At 42.3% G+C, this 6,360-nt stretch overlaps 1 long non-coding RNA gene across 1 annotated transcript; it reads right to left on the bottom strand.

The window, feature by feature from the left end:
• Positions 1 to 201: 201 nt before the first annotated feature.
• On the bottom strand, positions 202 to 5,580 carry LOC309653714. Its single transcript, XR_014259407.1, has 3 exons — positions 5,502 to 5,580; positions 4,270 to 4,367; positions 202 to 265 (listed from the first exon to the last, which is right to left on the bottom strand). It is a non-coding gene; the product is annotated as an uncharacterized lncRNA (long non-coding RNA).
• Between the last annotated feature and the right edge of the window lie 780 nt (positions 5,581 to 6,360).

Raw genomic sequence — 6,360 nt, 5'->3', positions numbered from 1 at the left:
ATAGAAGTAATTACGGTAGCTGATGCAAAGTATGCTCCTGAGTCCACAGCTATCCCTATGGTAAACATATGATGGGCCCACAAGAGAACTCCTAAAAAACCAGTGGACATGACTCATACTATTCCCAGATAGCTGAAAGGCAATTTTTGTCCTAAATAGTATGTAATGATATGTGAGTTTATAACAAACCCTGTTAGGCCATGAATACAGACTTCAGGGTGAGCAAAGTATCAAAAGAGGTGTTGGTATAGGATTCGGTCTCCTCCTGCAGGTTCAAAGAAAGTAATGTTTAGATATCTATCTCTTAACAGCATGGCAATTCTGGCTGCTTGGACTGAGATTGGTAATTATAGTAATATGGCTATAGTTGGGGAAGATTAAACAAATAATGATGTTTGGTATTGGGATATGACTGCTGGTTTTGTATTAAAGACTATAGTAAAAAAAAAAAAAGACTATAGTAATAAAAGTAATAATAGCAAGAATTGAGGAGACACCTGCTAAATGTAAGGAGAAAACAGTTAGGTCGACAGAGGCTCCTGCATGAGCCAGATTGCAGGCTAGAGCTGAATACACGGTCCCACTGGTACCAGAACCAGCTTCTACTATTGGTGATATGAGTAGGAGTAAGAATGATGGGGGAAGTAGTCAAAAGTTTAAATGATTTATTGGGGGAAATGCTACTTCAGGTGTCCGAGTTATTAGTGGCCCAGGTCAGTTTTCAAAGCCTGCAATCATAACGGGTACAGCTATAAAGAAAACTATTACAAGTGCAGGGACTGTTATGACAACCTTTCAGATTTGGGCATCTCCAAGTAGCGGTCCAGGTCAGCATAGCTCAGCCTGGATTAATATAATTAAGGTGCTGCCTGCTACTCCAGCTCAAGCACCAAATAGTAAATATAAAATGCCGATATCTTTGTGATTTGTTGAAAATAATCAGCAGTGTATGAACAGAGGTAAAATGACTGAGTTAGCATTAGACTGTAAATCTAAAGACAGAGTTTGAGCCCTCTTTCTGGCAAACCCTGTGGTGAATCAACACATTCAATTCTAACTTCAGAGAAGCAGCTTCAATTCTGCCAGTGATTATCCTGCCGTTTTTTTTTTTCTTTTTTTCTTTCTCAAATGAAGGAGAAGTAGACTGAAGCCAGTTGACTAGAGGATTTGCCTGTTAACTAAAGTTTCCTGGGGTTAAAACTCATCAATCTCGTAAAGATTTGGCTTCAATACAGTGTTTGCTTTACATTTAATTGATGTAGAATAAAGTCTTGCAATCCTTATTTTTAGGAATTAAGTAAATTTCACTTGTTTAGGGTTTTGAAAGCTCTTGGTCTGAACTAACCTAAATTCCTAGTCCAGCACCGATAGAATGGGTGTTGTGTGTAGTAACCGTGTGGGTATTATGATTGGTAATGATAGGAAGGTTATTTCTTTGTATGTTCAAATTGTTTTGTGTTTGTGTTGTTTAATGAAGGGAATATAGTTAGTGATGTGGAGTATGTTAGCTGCAAGTAGAAATATATGCTGAGGACTGCTATGATGGCTATTAGTGTTGGTAGAATGATGTTGTCGTTTGTGTTATCTCTTGGATAATTATTCATTTGGGTAGAAAGCCTGATAGTGATGGGCGATGTCCTAATGATACTGTAATGGTGAGGAAAATGATTGTGATGGGAGGTGTTTTATCTCATGTGTGTGATAATGATACTCTTGTAGTACATGATCTAGGCATAAATAAGAAGAAGATAGTGTTGTTATGATATAAATTAGTATGTTTAGGATTGTTATGATCTGAATATACATTATAATAGCTGTTATTCATCCTATATGGGCAATTGATGAGGAGGGTGTAATATTTTCCAGGTGAGTATGGCGAAGTCGGCCTCAGCCTCCAGCTATGATTTATAATATCACTATGATTAATAGTATATTTAGGTTGATGGATGGTGACATGTGGTATAAAACTGATAGGGTTGCAATTTTGTCATGTTGATAGCATCAGGTCTGCTGTTCATGGGATGCCTCGTGTGACTTCAGGCAATCAGAAGTGAAATGGGGAAAGTCCTACTTTTGTGACAAGGGCGATTGTCATGAGGGTGGATGCTGCTGGATTAAAGATTCTTGTTATTCATTGTGCTCTTTGACCAGAGTATATTAGATTAATGATAATAGCCATTATAAGTAGTATTGATGTGGTGGACTGTTTTAGGAAATATTTGTTGGATGCTTCTGTAGGTTATGGGTTCATGTGTTTTATTAGAATGGGGATACCATTAACCAGTGTGAGCTTGTTATACAATTATATTTCCTGAGAAAATGGTCAGTAGAATGATGGTAAAAACAATGAGAGTTTATTAGCACAGGAAGGATATACAAAAATATTTTGGGGGTATGGGCCTGAAGCTTACTTAGAGAACTTTACTATATAGCATGTGGTGTAATGTGGTAGGTAGCATGGAGAATGTAAAATTATTAGGAAGAATTCAATTCCAGGAATAAGAGCATTGAAACCTCTATGATTTACTCTATCAAAGAAACTCTTTTGTCAGACATATTTCTTAAATTTGTGGTGGGTTGCCTGGTATGATGACAAGTAGTGAAAACTCTCATATACATAAGGTTAATGTTAGTCGTAAAAAAACTTTTCATAAGAGATGTATGCGTTGATCATATCAAAATTGTAGGTAGGAGGCTCAAATTCATAGAAAGGAGATTGTTAGATGTGCTTTAATGATGACTTGGGCTGTATATAATTCTGGCACCTAGGGACTGTCGAATGCTCCTAAAAATAGATTGCTGTGGAAATGTTTATTATAGGGAAATTGACATATTCTCTAGGAGGGACGGGGTGAATGGGCCTGCTACATTTTCTACATTGAAGACATATACAGGTTTTGATGCTACTTCCGTTAAATCAAGTGGGGCTTCATTGGATTTCTGCTACTGCGGAGATAATCAAATTCTGGGTAGGGGTCAGGAGAAAATTAGTCATAGGTGTTCTTGTGTAATAATTACTGTTGAAAGTGTAAATGATCTATTTATCAGTAAGACTGAGAATAGAATAACTGCTACATTACTTCATATGAGATGATTGTCTGTGCTATTGTTCCTAGAGCTCCAGTGAGTGTGTATTATGAATGTGAAGTTCATCCAGATCTGAGGATGGAGTAAATGGCTAGGTGTGATGTGTCTAATAGAAATAATATGCCTACATTTATATTAATTAGTGGATAAGATATGGGAAGAGGAATTCATGTTGTGAGAGCCAGGGTTAAGGCTAGCATTGGGGTTAAGGCTAGCAAGAGAAGCCACCGCAATGAGAAGCCCGCGCACCGCAACAAAGAGTAGCCCCCGCTTGCCGCAACTAGAGAAAGCCTGCGCATAGCAACGAAGACCCAACGCAGCCAAAAACAAATTAATTAGTTAACTATTTTAAACAAAAGTACTATATCCTTCTGTACAGCTTCTCTGGGAAGAACAGAGAGATGGCGTAGGAGAGTGAGAAAGACCAATATTTAGTGCACATCTCTCATGCAGGTGCTCTGCTGGCTCAGATAGATTTATCCCCACTTTACAAAGGAGGAAATAATCTCACAGAGGTTTAGTAATTTTCCCAAAGCCAAACAGCTATGGAGTGGCAGAACCAAGATCTGAACCAAGTCTGTTACCTTCAAAGCCTAAGTCCTCATCACAACAAAACTCAATTAATATTTACATTTATCGAATTACATTGCAACCTGGGGAGTTCTTGGCACAATCCTGAATAAGAGTGAGAAAGAAAGAAATAGCATTGTTCCTACCGTCAACGCAAATTTTTGGAGCAGCTGCTAGATGCCTGGCCCTTTTTGGGGTTCAGCAGTGATCAAGACAGGAAGAGTCCTGCTTTCATGAACCACGTAGTGGGGAGGAGAGACGGGTGCAACTTGGGTGAGTGATTTCACCTTGCTGGACCTCTGTTTTGTCATCTGGAAAATGGGATGGGTGTTCCTCCTTTTCTGGGATTGTCCAGCCCTCACATTCTCTGATTCCATAAGAAGCATTTGTTTTCCTGTTTCTTTAAAATTCATTCAGGCCGTGAGCTGTGATGAATGTTGTTAGCTGCTCCCCAAATCACTCTATTCCCACCCTTTTCCTGTGATCAGGTCTTTCCCGAAACATGACTCACAGTCAGTCAAGTCACAGAACCTAAGGGGCACCCAGCAGAAAAATTCCAACCCTTGCTTCCCAGGAGCTCTGCGGTCTACCTGCCAGGTAAACTTAACTCACCTGGCACAAGGTGGCCATCCCTGGTTTCACATCAACATGATCTCAGGCACAAACCTCCTTGTTTTTCCATTTTGTCTTTAAGTTACTTGTTGAAACAACTGCACAAATATGACACAGATATAAAATCAGGCATCTTCTGCCCCCAGTGCCTACTAATAAATGATTTTCTGCCACTTTAATGATAAAGATAGAACATTTCAACATTCTGCTACCCTTATTATTTGTCATTTTTGTTGATATTTCTATTGACTACATCTTTCAATATTGTAACAATGGAACATTTATTTAGGGTGTTCCAGACCCAGCCTTTAGTGGTAAAGGTTTTGTTGTTATATTTCTATTATATTTCCTTTAAAAATCTTTATCCTATTTAAATGGATTAAGTCAATTCTATAGGCATTTATCTTATGATATTGATGAAATTGATACATAGAGGGCAGTAGTACAAGTTGATTGGACTTGAGAACCTCTATTAGCACAGTTAAGTATAAATATTATCTATATGTAAACCAAAGTACAGGCCGAGTGAGATTCTCTGACTTTTTTCCACTGTCTGCCCCTCAAGCCTGTGAGAAATGGAATAGTTCTTGCCCTATCAGTAAACAAAGGATGTCACAGTCTTCAGCACTTGCAGCCCTCCAATGTGAGCCGGCGGGCCCTGAGGCACTCAGGATATGCAAATACAGAATGCAGGCCCCAGAGAGCTGAGGTGCATATCAAAGGAAGGAATTCAGTGAGCCCAGGCAAAGAAAAGCGCCGCATTCCTCACCTTGGGAGAGCTGGTTTTCCTTAGTTAACAATCACCTTTTGATATTCCCCATTACCTGCGCCAGTTCCCTGCCCTGTCCCCTCCCCCCGGTACTTTAGCTCAGGGAGGAAGGAGCGCAGAGGGACTCGGCTGAATAAGGGGCCTGCGCGCCTCGGGAGGAGTTTTCAGCCGCTTTCCCCGCAGTCGGGAAGAGGGGCGCTGACGCTGCAGCCGGACCCTGAGCCTCCCTTGCCCCGTTTCCCCTCAGGACGCTCAGGCCGACCCCCTCCTCACGCCCAACAGGCCTCACGAGCCAGGACGAGGGCAGGGGCGAGAGGACGGACCGAAGTTCCCGGGGACCAGACGCTGGAGGCCGCTCTTTCTGCACAGCAGCGGCGGGTGGCAGCGAACCCCTGCCCCTCAGAAGCTGGTCTTGTGCTGCCGCCCGGGCACCGGACCAGGCGGAGGGTCGGCGCCCACTTACCCAGCCCGCCGTCCCCGCGACTGTCATGGCTTCGGCCGCCGGGGCACCTCCAGAGCCGGCAGCCTCAGTGAGGTCGCCCTCCCCTCGGGCTGCGGGGCAGTTCCGTGAAGGCGGAGGGAAGAGACCCCGCCTGAGCCGGGAGTTCCAGCTCTGAGGAAACGCGGGCTCTGTTCAGCGCGCAGTGGGTGGGACCGCTCTGCCCCGAGGCCTTCCGGGAGGGAGCGGGGCGGCGGGGGAGGGAGCCGCCAGGAGCGCAGGGCCCCGTCGGGGGTCATGGAGGGGCGACCCGGCCTGGGGGCCATGCCCATTGTGGCCGCAGCCCAGGCCTTTTTCCTGGAATCCTACACAAAAAAATTAGAAAGATACACAGTCTATAGTAAATACTCACAAATGATTGTTGCTGCTGTGCTCACTATTCTATTAAAGGTGTAAAATCCATAAAACACTTTAAGTTCAAAATTAAATATGAATTTTTACCTTTCTAATTATGCCTCTGATATTCACAGTTGTGGTTAATGAATCAGAGACTGTGGCATCACTAGTTAAAAATGAGCTTGTTAAAAAAATAGAACTCAGGCCCACCGGACCTACTGAATCACAATCTGCACTTTTACAATCTCCCCAGTGTACTCGTGTACCCATGAATAGTTGAAAGGTACATTTCTACCTCGACAGGTCTTTTCTCTATGAGAAATACACACATTTTATCCAGTTTGATATAAATAAAACACTCAAAAATGCACATGCCTGTGTTGAAACCATCATTTTATCATTTCTTTGCCAGACAAGTATAGTCTCTATACTGGTTTTGTGGATCACATGCCATACTCTTTTCTTGTAGTTAGAAATAAGGTAGAGA

This window comes from Balaenoptera physalus, assembly GCF_965194825.1.
Source record: "Balaenoptera physalus genome assembly, contig: HAP1_SCAFFOLD_1002, whole genome shotgun sequence".
Classification (NCBI taxonomy): Eukaryota; Metazoa; Chordata; class Mammalia; order Artiodactyla; family Balaenopteridae; genus Balaenoptera; species Balaenoptera physalus.
This window is presented reverse-complemented; position numbering and strand designations above follow the sequence as displayed.